The following is a 15,069-nucleotide window of genomic DNA, read 5'->3' on the forward strand; positions in this document are numbered from 1 at the left end:
AAATGAGCCAGCAATGCAGCTGTTGGGATGTGCGAGGACTGGTTGCAACTGCCTGAAGGTAAGTAGTAGGACAGCTCCACTTCCCATCGCCACCCTAGCTTAACTTTTACCTACGCACCCTGGAGTGGGTGGAGTATTAATTAGGACTTATTTTGACGGGAAGGGCTTATATTGGGTACATGTGTAAAAATCAAGCTAGGACTTACTTTTGGGGTAGGATGTATTTTTGGGAAAACATGGTTGCATGGAAGACATATCTAACCCTTCCAGAATTCCCCCAGCAGCATGCTGGCTGGAGGAATTCTTGGAATTGAAGTCTGCCTGCTCTAATGTAGCTGATAATGAGAAAAGTGACATAGAGAAACTTTGTTTGTTTCCTTTCGGAAGCATTCCTAGCAGACTGACAAATATCAAGATATGCATAACCCTAAGTTAATAGGTGGATAGGTATATGCTTTTCACTGTTTTTATTCATGAGTTCTATTAAAGCCAGTTGTGCAGTGTGTTGTTCTGTGCTAGGCACTTGTGGCCCTTCATATTGGCAGGCTGGAAAAAATGTGCCCAAACTGTACCTTTATTTCTGCCTCTCTGTCTCTCTCCATCCCTGCCTCTGTCCATCTCTGTCTCCATGTCTCTGTCTCTATCTCTCTGTCTCTGTCCTTCTGTCCCTTTGTGTCTCTGTGTCTCTGTCTCTCTTTCTCCTTGTTTCTCTCTTTTGAAGTTTCTTTTTTAATCACTCCCTTGATCAACTCTTTTCTAGTTTGAATTATAGGTAGAAGTCAATGTACACGAGCATTCTACCTGCTTTATGAAAAACTGAAGCTACAAATATCCCTTGTACCTAATGATGAAACACTCAAGTTGTTGCAAATAGTTGAGGATCTGGGAAAATTGATATTATTTGTTTTAGTTCTTTCATTGGAAAGTTCCAAATTAGCCTGTTTTGACCAGCTTGAAATAAAACACATTTCTGTTTTGTAGTTATTACAAGGAACCATTAGTTGATATTATCAAAATACAACTTACTTCTAGGTTGGTTCTTTCCTTGATCAGTTTTCATCCATGGAAACTAACATATAATCCAAAGTCAGATGACTGAACCCACGGACCATAATTAAATGTATTCCTTCATATTTAGCCTCTTAATATGCCAAGTTAATAAGTGCATACTTGGCTCAGACTAACTGATGAAGATACTAGTAACTTATAATGCAATAGATATATAGCCCACATTCCTTTTGTTCTTGGCCAATGGCTCCATGTACAGAACATAAGATAAGTTGACAGCATAACTTCGTTTTGTCAGGTTTTCAAAATGGAAATGTAAACAAAATGTACAATCCCTCTTGGTATTGCAGATAGAAATGTTCAAAAGAATGAAGAACATCTTATTCACTCAGAATGACTGACCTTTCAAATGTCCTGCTAAGTTATGCCATTCAACTCTGGGAAGGGAAAAAAAGCTAAAGTGATTGCAAAATAATATTTCTAGGAAGGAGAAAAAAATAATTCAGAAAATGTGGAATGGTCTCATTTCCAAATGACCAACCTAGTTTGAATGGATACATGCATTGCAGAGCAATTTACATTTGATGCTATATAATGGCACAAAATTAGTCTCAACTTTGATTCAGCTAACATCCTCTTCTCCTTTCTCATTATCATCATGTTGAATACCTTTTTATAGCATTTCTCATCCATGTGTGGTGGATTACTTTGCATTAAAACTACCATTGATTATTGTGCAGTATCTGAGACTTTGAAACCAATTTAGGTTGGACTGACTCAGTATGAAGAATCAGAATGGAAAGAAAAAGGAAACTGAGAAAAATAAGTGTAGATCATTATCCGTATAGTAAATCAATATACACCGAGAAGTTGAAAAGTGACATGGATTACTTATAATATATTGATAAGTTGACAATATGACCAGTCACTCTCATTCAGTCCACAAGTCAAACTTGTGTGACAAGCAGGTTGGTCAATTCCTATCACAATCAATGGATCAACACAAAGTTAATCCAAAAGTAGTGGACCCTGCATTTTCAGAAAAATGCACTGAAGGAAAAATAAATAAATAAAGGCAATATGAAGTGATGCCAATAGATCAAAATAAATTAACACATCCTAAATATTATATTAAAATTCAATGAAAAATTGCCTCCTTTCAGATCTTCTAAAAATTTGCATTAATTCTGCCATTGAATCTTGTCAGATTTTTACATGGATATACCTGGTATATAAAGGGAGTTTGTGTGAGCAAATAACATCAAAGCTTGATGCTTGTTTAAACCAAGTCATTTAGCAAGTGCTGCACCAATGTGAAAAAGTGTATTATTTGATTTAATTCAACTAAAAGATTAACTAGGACCAGTTGTATGAATACTTCATTAAACAATCAAGACTGATTTGGATAGGCTCAGTCCTATATAAATTCCACAAAGTGATTCTTCTCATAGTGAAGTTCTTACCATACTGATTCTAAAAGAATTAGAAAATGTTTTCATTAAAAAGCCATTGATACCTATCAATTTGTAAATGGTTACAGAACCCTTTTTATAGCTCTGGGGCTCCACCAATCCCTAGTCAAAAACATAATCTTGAAATGGAGATTTGGGACAGTAGTGAATATAAATTTTAAAACCTTATGAAAATCCTTTCCAGATCACGATATAAAATTACTCAGCAATTCACAAAGAACACACAAATAAACAAATTCCTCAGTGCATTCTCACCTTGGTAAAAGTTAATGTTTATCACTTCGTCATCGGAGTACTTGGCAAAGATTCATCAAAGAATGGCAAGGTAGAAACAATTGTTAATTGATAAGAACTTTGATACTTGGAAGTTTGCCCAGAGGCACTTGGCTGAGTTGCCATTTCTGAAGGAAGCATTCATGTTCCTTTGTTACAGATAATTCTACAGGAGAATATTAGACTATCTGTCACTCAGCTGAAGTGCAAGTGGGTTTCGTGAAGCAAGGCAATGATCAAGTGAACAAGTCTTCAAGACAATGGATGGGAAAAAGTTCAGTTCAGTATTTTGGGAAGGTTTACTATTGACATATGTTGTCCATAGAAATGTATAAGGAACTGAAATCATCAATTCATGCTAGGATCCCTCAAACACTACTGAGCTGAAGTGATTTGCTGTGAAGAAGTGGGTCAGATATCATACAAAGTGACGTGAGATACTGGTCATCAGTTATACAGTAAGAAACATTTGGTTGCAAATATTGCAAATTTACTGGAGAAAGACAAAGAACAAATCTCACAGAACAGAGGTAGCAGTGTTTTTTTAGGTCTTATCTTGGAGTGAAACAAGCCTTCCTCTTTTCTCACCAGTGACCCTATTTCAGGTATGGTGCTGGTTCCTTCTATTAAATGTTGACATCTGATGGACCTTGGAAGGGAAGCTTTCCCATAGATTTGCCTACCTTAGAGAATAGCCTCCCTCTGAAATAGATAGACAGATGATAGATGATAGATGATAGATAGATAGATAGATAGATAGATAGATAGATAGATAATAGATAGATGGATAGATAAATGGATGGATGGATAGATGGATAGATAGATAGATGAATAGATGATGTATGTATGTATAGATAGTGTTGTAGAGCGGCGGAGGAACGAGGCTGAGCCAGAGTGAACGTTAAAGGCTTTATTCTAAGAATAAAGGGTTGCCGCGTCTGCCTTCTAACTTGGCAGGTTAGCTGGTGGCAACGGGGCTGACACTGCCCGACAGCCGCCTTTTATAGACGGCTGTCAAACTGTTTCAGCCAATGGGAGCGGCTGGTGCTCCCGCTCAAACAGCGGACCTGGTTGGGGGCTCCAACCAGTCCCAAAGACATAACACTCCTTTCCCCTAGCCGGGAGCATGCATAGTCCTTCAAGTAGGTTGGTCGTCTGCACTGGCGGCAGGATCGTCGTAGTCCGGGCAAACCGCTGGCTGGAGCCAAGTCCTCGCCCCCAGGCAGCGTCTCGGAGGTTGCTGATGAGCGGGCTCGGTCGGTGGGGGCACTGTGTGAATTAGGTAAGTCCCCCTGCTCGGGCTGACCTTGGTGAGTCGCTCGGTCCGGACGGTAGGCAGGTTCGCTTGGTTGTTGGTTCTGGGTCTCTTGTCGGTAGACCGGGTCCTCCAGTAAACTCTCTTGGTCGACGGGGTAGATCGGGTCCTGCAGGGAGCTTTCGTCTGGGTAGACCGGTTCCGGCAGGGAGCCCTCGGTGCCGGGAGATTGGGCTGGGTGGACTGGTTCCTTGGTGGCTGCTGGGTAGGCATCAGCTGTGCTTCTCCATCGCCTTCTGAGTTGGTCCACGTGTCTGCGCCACAGGCGTCCGTCTTCCAGGAGGACTCTGTAGGATCTTGGACCTGTGACTGACACAACTTGACCAGGTACCCACAGAGGGTCCCCTGCATAATTTCTGGCGTACACCAGGTCATGCAGAGCAAAGTCCCTGACCAAACTGTCAGATCCTATAGGGGTGTCTGGGCAGTAGTGGGGGTGCAACCTGTCCAGGGTGGTCCTAAGGCATCTCCCCATCAAGAGCTCTGCTGGGGATTTATTTGTAGTGGTGCATGGAGTCGTATGTTGGCTCAGGAGGTAACGGGACAGTTTGGAGTGCCAGTTTTCCTGGCCAAACCTGGCAAGTGCCTCTTTTGCTGACCTGACTGCCCTCTCAGCCATCCCGTTGCTAGCTGGGTGAAAAGGGGCTGTAAGGATGTGTCTGATGCCCAAGTTGGCAACGAACATACTAAACTCACAAGACGTGAACTGGGGGCCATTGTCAGACACCAGCGTATCAGGGAGCCCATGGGTCACGAAGAAACGGGTCAGAGCCTTAACAATTGCTTGAGTGGTTGTTGAAGGTAGTAGGGCCAAGTCTATCCATTTGGAATAAGAGTCTACCACAACTAAGAAGGTCCTTCCATGTACTGGTCCAGCTAGGTCGATGTGCAGGTGAGACCAAGGACCACTAGCACTTTCCCACTTGGTAGGCATGGCTGCTGGTGGGGCAGCCCTGGTTTCTTGGCAAGGTTGGCATGAGCTTACCCAGTTGGAGATTTGGGCATCCATGCCGGGCCACCAAACGTAGCTGCGGGCCAGAGCCTTCATCCTTACGATGCCCGGGTGGCCCTCGTGAAGTACCTTTAGGATGGGTACACGAAGAGTGGCTGGGATGACTACCCTTGTCCCCCACAACAGACATCCCTGTAGTTTCGACAATTCCTGCTTACGGATTTTGAAAGGAGCAAAGTCAGAAGTGTATTGTGTTTCAGGCCATCCCCTTCCCACCCAGTCCATAACTTGGGCAATTATTCTGTCTTTTTTTGAGTGCGCAGCAATGTCTTCGGCTGTAACCGGCAATTTAAGTTCATTTACTTCAAAGATGGCATGAACGGGTGCTGGGTCTTCGACTGGGACTGGCAGGGGGCAGCGACTAAGGGCATCAGCGTGACTCAAGTTTTTTCCAGGGCGATGCACCAATTTGAATGAATAAGCGGCCAGGAACAAAGTCCACCTGGTCATTCTAGGTGATAGTACCTGTGGGGTTTGCTTATCCCCTGATAAAAGCCCCAGGAGTGGTTTATGGTCAGTTATAAGTTCAAAATGGTGCCCAAACAAAAATTCATGAAACTTTTTCACTGCAGCTACTGCAGCCAAGGCCTCCTTATCTATTTGGCTGTAGTTTCTTTCTGCAGAAGAGAAGGTACTAGAGAAGAAGGCAATTGGTGCCTCAGAACCTTTGGGAAGCCTGTGGCTCAGAACAGCCCCAATCCCAAAGGGGGATGCATCAGCAGCTAGGACCAGGGGGAGTTGTTGATTATATTGGATTAAAACTGCATCAGATGTGAGTAAGGATTTGACTGACTTGAAAGCATGGGCTTCTTTGGGTCCCCAATGCCAGGGGGATTCTTTGTCTAACAGTCTGTGTAAGGGTTCAGCAATAGATGCTGTGTGCGGGAGAAATGAAGCGTAAAAGTTTAGTCATCGAAGTAAGGGACAACCCCTGGGAGACCTTGGAGAATCCTTTCCATGAGGGATTGGAATATACCCGGGGCCACACTTACACCGAATTGGAGGCGTTTACACTTGAACGCCCCTCTATGTGTGACTATGGTTTGTAATTCAGCTGTCTGATCATCCACAGGGAACTGTTGGTATGCCTGGGACATATCTAATTTGGCAAAGATGGTGCCGGGTTCAAAGGTGTGTAACAGGTGTTGAATAACAGGGACAGGGTAGGCGCTGACCTGCAGATAACGATTGAGGGTGGTTTTATAGTCTGTGCAGATTCTTATGCTGCCATCTTTCTTGAGTGGGGTGACTATGGGGGTCTCCCATTTGGCAAAGTCAGTTGGCTCTAACACCCCTTGCTTCAGTAACTTATCTAATTCTAAATCTAACTTAGGATGGATGGCAAAGGGCACTCTGCGTGGCTTAAGGCGAAGGGGAATTGCCTGGGGGTCCACAGTGAAGGAGATGGCGGTGCCAGAGTAGCAGCCCAGCTCGCTGCTAAAAACATCAGAGTAGTCTGAGAATAGGGCGTCTACGTCAGAGGTTGAGACAGCATGGATCCCCGTTACACTAAGGCCGAGAGAAGGGAACCAATCTAGTCCCAACAGACTGGGGAGGGCACCATTAACAACCACCAAAGGCAACTGGCCTTTAAAACCTTGGAACTGAACTAAAAACTTGCCTTTCCCGAGGACAGGGATGTTCTTGCCTTGGTAGTCCCGCAATGTCAGGTGGCATTTCTGCAGTTTCTTCTTTGAGAATCTGGGATGAATCTTCTTTAGGGTTTCCCAGGAGATGATCGAAAGTGCAGATCCCGTGTCTACCTCCATTCTGCAAGGCTTACCTTCTAAAGAAACAAAAATACTGATTTTATTAGGAGTCTTGGAAGTATGGTTCGCGTGGTAGCAAGTATAGCAGTCCTCCACTTGCCTTTGGAAATTAGCAGGTGTTGGAGGTCTCTGAGGAAGGTTTCGCCCTGCTTGGCAGATTCTGGCTAGGTGGCCTTTCTTCTGACAATTTAGACAGATGGCATTCCTAAACCTGCAGGATGCCCTAGAGTGGGAACCCCCGCAAGCTAGGCAAATGGGAGGTTGCTTGGGGGTGAAGCTGTTTCTCTGCCCCGCTCCTTCCTGTGAGGGCTTTTGTTGCCTAAGGCGGTTAATGTCTGTTGAGTCTATGGGGTCTTCTTCAAGGGAAACTTCCTCTGAATGAATAGTGGAGCTGCTGGGTTTTAAAGGAGTTCCTTGAATCTCAGCTGCTGATTGGGCAGAGAGTTCAGCAGCTTGGGCTTCTTCTACGGCTAAAGCTAGGGTTAAATCCTTTTTGGCTAGGAAGCGCCTTTGAAGCCTAAGGTCTCTAACCCCACAGACGATCTGGTCTAATAACATGTCCTCTAGGTAGTCTCTAAAACCACACTGTAAGGCAGCTGTCCTCAGAGCTGCCATATACTCATTAATTGACTCCCCCTCAGCCTGCCTTCTAGTTCTGAAGGCATATCTCCTGGCTATCTGGGATGGTTTAGGTGAGTAGTGGTTGGAGAGGATCTCTTGGAGTTCATCCCAAGGTACGCTCCTGATAGAGCGAGGGGCAACTAGTGCTGTAGCGGTGTCAAAAACCGCAGCCCCACAGTAGCTGAGGAAGAAAGATTTTTTTTTGTGTTCAGCAGCATCAGTTAGACCAATAGCGTCGAGGAAGTAGCTGAAACGGTTTTTATATGAATCCCATGTTTCCTCGGTAGGCTTGAAGGGTGGAAATGTCGGATTGGCATTCATTTTTTGAGGCGGCAGTGCCTGTCACCTTAGTCGTTGTGATTCAAAATTCGCGCTCTTAGAAGAGCGTTTGCGGCTGCGCCTATCAGGCGGTGTCTGTCTCCCCGGCTGAGGGGCTTTTGAGTTTCGCGCTCTTTGTGAGCGCCGGCGGCTGCGGCTTCAGCGCCCGTGGCTTCGCTCTTAGTGGCTACAGCTCTTCTGAATCGCACGTCTGGCAGCCTCCGATCGCATCCCGCCCTCGTCGCCAGTGTTGTAGAGCGGCGGAGGAACGAGGCTGAGCCAGAGTGAACGTTAAAGGCTTTATTCTAAGAATAAAGGGTTGCCGCGTCTGCCTTCTAACTTGGCAGGTTAGCTGGCGGCAACGGGGCTGACACTGCCCGACAGCCGCCTTTTATAGACGGCTGTCAAACGGTGTCAGCCAATGGGAGCGGCTGGTGCTCCCGCTCAAACAGCGGACCTGGTTGGGGGCTCCAACCAGTCCCAAAGACATAACAGATAGATAGATAGATAGATAGATAGATAGATAGATAGATAGATAGATTGCTTACCCAAAGGCTGTTAAAAACTAACTTTTGCCACAGGCATAATGCCAAGGCTGGAGATGATCCGAGCATTTGGGTCCTTGAGATGGGAGCATTGTGGTATCTGGTAGGAGGTAAAGTTTTTCGCTTTCTACATTTTACATGTATATGTTAATTGTAAGCTGCCTAGGGTTATTTTATATAATATGTGCAGCTATGTAATTTTATAAATCAATAAATGTATGCAAGCATCTAAAGGGGCAACTTCATTTTCACATGATATATCACATGCCGGATAGTTTTACTTATAAAAAAGACAATTCCCCAAATGTGTTATTTGTTCACTTCAAGGTTATCCACAGGAGAGTTTAAAAAAATCAGGATAGTGGCTCTGACTGTACAGTTGAAGCCCTTCCTTTTTCATATATAATACTTGTAAAAAAAAGTATACTTGTAAAAAAAAGTATTTCCTCTGTGGAAACCACTGGTTTATTCAGGCTCTTTAACACTGATCATATGATCCACCTAAAGCTCTAAAAACATTCAGTGACAATGATATGCATTTAAAAAAAAAAACTCCAAAAGATGATAAATGCTTTTTCACAGAATTGTTACTGACAAGGGGCAAGCAGCTTTGAATAATTAAGGAATTAATTTCAGGAGATCTCTTCAGCAGTTCAAGGTATGCATCCATTTAACATATTTTTAACATACAATTTAAACATCCATTTAACATACAATTTTTAAGACAAATTCTTTGCGGTAGATTATTAGGATAGGAAAGAAAATAAAGGTGTCAATATTCTCTCTATTTCTCTCTACCACTCCCTCTCTCCCATCTATCTCCTTTTAGAAGAATGATACGGTATTCATATTTGAAATGTTGTATTAAATGTTGATTGCCCCATCCATCAAAAATGGGATTTGAAACTATTGGAAAAGTAGCGACTACAGTAAAAGAATGGATTGGAAAATTTCCTGTGGGAAAAAAATAATGAGCACACAGGTATATTTAATTACATAAAAATGAAGATTTTACTGTGAGAGTGGACAAATAGAAACCTTTCTCTCCATAATATTAAAATTGATGATTGTTGAATGAAATGAAATGTCAACATATTCAGGACATTACATCTTTAATTCATGACTTCAGGGCATAATGGTATTTGGGAATGACCTTGGGAGACAGGAGGAAGAACTGCAAACTAAATAATAGTCATGCAAAAAGTATCTTGTCATACAGAAGGAAAAGGGAAATGGGGAGTGTCTCAAAAGGAGAGAAGAAAGTTGATATAAAGAAGAAAGTATACATAAAGGACGGGAGACTCTGTTAATCAATAAAGATATTGTACTATTGGTACTCACGATTTGCGCTTCTCATCTGCATTACTTGAAGGGCTGGCTACTGTTACTGAATGTGAGGACAGTCTCTAATTTAGTAGACCTTGATGAGATGAGAAAATGTGGACTGAACAGTATTTAAGTGGATAATCTTCATACCTAGCCAATATGTCACAATGTAAATTATGGGGGCACATTATGAAATAAGATTATTGTTGAATGAGTCAAGCAGGTTTTTTTTTCTTGTGGTGAACAAAATGCTGGTCTGAGAGAACCTTTCGTTTAATCAAAGTTTTATAGGTGTTAGGTGTTCGTTTACATTACTTTATATTACATTTACATTACTTCAGAAATATCAGAACATCTGCAGGATCTTTCACTATCCAGCTAAACATTACTTCCACATGATCCATAGTGCCCTACCTTCACCAACGCCATGGAAAGGCCTTCCAAGAGTTGTATGCCATACATGGGTAATAAAATTTTATACTCTCAAACCAGCCATTGCACTTGATTAGGAGCATCCAACTTGAAATGGATTCCAAATATATTGTCTGTTAAATAGCAAAGCTATTGTCTGTTAAAAAGCAAAACTATTTATTAACATGAACAATGCCTTTTGATAGTCTTGAATACATTTTTGACTTATCTTTTGAAGATGAAAAGAAAGCTACAATGAAAATAATATATGAAAAATATATGGTACAGTGCAGTGAACAAAATACAGTGATTTCAAATCCAAAATATCAATCATGTGGTGAACTGTAGGGGAAAATGCAGTTCTACAAAGACCATGACATTTTAATCAAGGCAAAAATGTTCAGCTCAGTAGTATTCCTTGTTGTGCTAAATAGATATGAAGGATAAACTCTACATAAAACACAAAAGGACGAACCTTTCAGTATTAGAGGAAATCAAGATTGAATGATCATTGGAAGTCACAAACACAGAGACACACCATAGGTGTATTCAGCCAGTTCTGACAAGTTCTGGAGAACTGGTAGTAGAAATTTTGAGTAGTTTGGAGAACTGGTAGATATCATCTCTGCTTTGCCTCGCTCCCATCTGTTCACTGCCTCCTAAGTCCCAGCTGATCAGAGTCCCAGCTGATTGGCTGGGTCTTCTTTTGTTGCCCTGCACAGGAGAACAGAACTGGAAAGCAGGTTAGTGGGGTGGGGAAGGAATGGAGATTTTGTAGTATATCCTTCCCCTGGAGTGAGGTGGAAATGGGGTTTTATAATATCCTTCCCCTGCCACGTCCACCAAGCCACGCCACCAAGCCACGCCACCAAGCCATGCCATACCCACCAAGCCATGCCACACCCACCAAGCCACACCATGCCCACAGAACCGATAGTAAAAAAAAATTGAATAGCACCACTGACACACAAACACACCTCAACCCTATTGTGCTGAAAAAGCTAAGGCTCGATAAACTAAACAGAAGGAGAAGAAGAATCTGGCAGGGAATGAAATGGCTAGATGAAGTAGTAGGAACTACAGGACTCTACCTGCAACTTGGAGACATTGAGAGAATGTAATGACAACAGCCAGGTCTTAATGTATCTATTCCTGTAATAACCTTGAAGCAATCAACTGAATGCTTATCAGATGGGAAATTATTCCCCAAATAGCAAACTGGGATATTTCCAGCATCTCTTATAGGGCTATGTTTGCCCAGTCTTATATCCTAGACTGTATTGGAAAAAAAGTGTGACACTTCTTTACTAATGGAACTCATGATCCACTGTGTGGTCCTTGGGGCTCTCAGTTTTCTTACAGATGTTTCATTACTCAGCTGGGTAACATTAACAGTAAACAATAACCTATTTATCTGAGTTGGTAGTTCCTTGACTGGGGTATTGCTTACTGCTGCTCCATCAGTTACTTATTTATGGATGAACCCCAAATATTTGTATTATAATCACTGCTTTTTAACCTGCATTTAAATCATCTCAACTTTATTGACTGTAGATTGTGCCATCAAATTGATTTTGACTCTTGGCAACCACATAAATTTTATTCATTTTGATTTGGCTTTCAGCTAGTCCTTTGGGCAGTGCAGTCCATTTCCTCCCCAAAATATGGTAGTATTGGAATATATGGTATTGGAATTGGTGATGGCCATCTAAAGCAAGGGTCTTCAAACTTGGCAAGTTTAAGACTTATGGACTTCAACTTCCAGAATTCCTGAGCTTACATGACTGGAGGAGGAATTCTGGGAGTTGAAGTCCACAAGTCTTAAACTTGCCAAGTTTGAAGACCCCTGATCTAAAGCATGGTGGGTTTCATTTACTTCATTTTTTTACTCTACATTCTGAGTAATAATAGTAATTATGGTTGGTACTACAAAGCTCTAAAAGTGGTTGTGTAAAGGAAAAAAAAGGCAGCTGCAGAAATAGGAGGTGGAGAATTTACATATAACGGAACTAAAAAGCTGAGCTTAATTTTAGAATACACTAAAGCAGTAATTTGCTAGCCATTATGAGCAATCAGACTTCACTGCAGAAGCTGAGGCTCTGCTGCCTAAAAATGTAATCAGCTCCCTATCTAATACTAAATTTTAGAATTCTTTCCAGTGATGTTATTGCTGAATGATATGGAACATTAAGTAGACAGTAGAGGATAATGGAATTATGAACTTGGCATGAACTAGCTTGCCTGGGAACTTTACAGAATATTTGGAGATACGCACATTTGAACTCCTGGAATAGTTGCATGAGTAGAGAGAGAATTCATAAAACCTTCCAATCTTTTTCCCTGCATGGATTGATATTATATCCTGAATCTAAACACCTCATATTTAACACAGTTTTCACACAGATGTATTAAAGTGATTATGTAGTTAAAAGATTTATAAGGCCACCTGACTCCATAACAACTCTAGACAATGCAGCACATAAAAGAGCACAAAACATATGAAGAAAAGGGAATAATAAATGCTTGGAAGAAAAATAAAACATGTAAATGTAAAATCAAGGATCCTACAGGAAGCTTGCCACCTACCTTAAGCGCGTGGCCTGGAGGAAAATTACATCAGAGTAAGAGCTCTGGGGTGATGCTATTCCAGAGAGCAGCTTCCTAAGTGCCGTCAGGTGACATTGTTTAATCAATGAAATGTGGCACATGCCAGGTTAGTCTGACTGTACAGGATGGGCAGAATCAATATAATAATACAATATACAGTGTAATATAAAATACTGCATAAGGAATACAAGGTGTTCATCAATTACTTATCTTCAAATTGGACTTCCACCAAAAGTTCAAACTCAGGGATTCCTTTAGTTCTTACATACTCAAAGCATTTTTCCTTATGGCTACTCCACTGCTTTAGTTCTTTCTTCCTTCATCAGTCTAAGTCAGGGGTGTCAAACTGGCAGCCCGTGGACTGGATGCGTCATGCGCAGGTCACATCCACCCCAGGTCCGTGAATGGGAAAAACACCATGAAATGTCACATGATGGCAAAGTGACATGACGAATTTGACACCTGTGGCCTAAATGTAAGTTGGCTAAATATATATTGTGTATTCAGTCTGTTTAATTGGAGGCAACCAATTATTTCAATGGTGAAACAATTTACCACTTTGTTTCTTTTTGAAGGATTCAATAAACATTTCCAAACTCTGCTGTTCATGGCATGTAACTAATGAATAATCTTTTCTCTCCCCTGCCTTCTTCATATCTCTCTCTCCTTCTCTCCCTCCCTCCCTCCCTCCCTCCCTTTCTCTCTCTCTCACACACACATCTACCTACCTATCTACCTCTCTATTTCTATATCTATCTATCTTATCTATCCTATCCTATCTTATCTATCTATCTATCTATCTATCTATCTATCTATCTATCTATCTATCTATCTATCTATCATCTGCTTTGCCTACTAGTTTTTTTTTAATGTACTGGCTCTTTAACACTTTATTTTGGCCCATCTATTTTCCATTCATCATTTGATCTTCCTTGTTGTCCAGTTTGGTCTCTCTGATATTCAGTAAGCTTTCATGGTGTATAGCAGAGCTGTCAAACTCACGGCCCACGGGCCAAATGCACTGTGTACTGGCCATGCCCCCACCTGGTTTAGTGAAAGGGAAAAAGTCCTGATACATCATGTGATGCCAGCATGATGACATGAGTTTGACACCCCTGGTGTACAGCTTCAGTGAATCTTCTTCATTGCCTTTCAGATTTTCTTCCAATGCCCTTTTTATCTCTTCATCTGCCTGGTGTGCTTGCCGCATTCCACACCCAACTATGGTCCTTGGTAAATAAAGTCTGTTGTCACTGCGTGGAAGAAAGGCATGATGTATTGTCATTATTTTTATGGTCTTTCTACACAGGGGTTTTAGTTCTGCCTGACTCCAATCCACTATTCCAGCTGTGTATTTAATGACTAGAATTGTCCATGTGTTAATTGCCTTGATGCCATTTCCTTTACTGAAATTGAAGTTTAAGATCTTTGACATTCTCATGGTCTATTCACTTCTAATCTTCTTGATTTCAATGTACTTGATGTTGTCAGCTTGGAGGATGCCCAGGTATTATAGTGATTGCCTTCATTCAGATTTCTGATATTATTTTCCATGTGGGATCTTTATTCTTACAGTTTTCATTATTTTTCCCCTCTTGGTGGTAAGCCTGACACATCTGTCAAGTTCAAACTCCATTGCAACATTTCGGCTGCATATAAAAACAGTATTTAGCAGCTATTTTATTTAAGATGGTGTTTTTTCATACAGTTTCAGATTGTCCCTGTAAAGTTAGTGAGGTAGCCTGGCAGATGTTTTTGATCTTTGATAGCCTAACTTGTTCAGTATTATTGACAGAGGAATCAGTGCAATGACAATCAAAAGTTATGATAGTTCTTCTCCTTGAAAGATTCATTTCATGCATCATGATTTTTGGTTATTGTGGGAAGGTGAAAATGATCATTAGTAAATTCTCAGAAGACAGGTATGATATTGCTAAGCAATTGTCTACATTTTTAATGCTACTCTTGACAAGTCTTTGCATATTGTATGCACCTCCATATTGGTTTGCCAATTGCACATTGGCAGATAGCAAAGCACTCCAGAGGGTTAATGTCATTGCCCAGAAGATCATTGGTTGCCCTCTCTCCTCTTTGGAAGAGCTTTATAGCTCCCGCTGCCTTAAGAAAGCCCAAAACATTCTCAAAGATCCATCTCATCCTGGGAACCCTTTTCTTGAACTATTACCATCTGGCAGACAGTACAGAATAATAAAAACAAGGACAAATAGGCTGAAAAACAGCTTCTATCACAGGGCAGTAACTCTTTTTAATTCTGCTGTATAGTGCAATGTTGGTGTGGTGTCGGGGGTTTCCAGTTCAATGTGTGAAGGGTGAAGGATGTGTGTTTGTGTTTATTTTCATGGTCATGGTCATGATGTGCACTGAGGATGGT

Source organism: Pseudonaja textilis, chromosome 1, assembly GCF_049901715.1.
Source record: "Pseudonaja textilis isolate UNSWEBS1 chromosome 1, rPseTex1.2, whole genome shotgun sequence".
In the NCBI taxonomy this organism is placed as follows: Eukaryota; Metazoa; Chordata; class Lepidosauria; order Squamata; family Elapidae; genus Pseudonaja; species Pseudonaja textilis.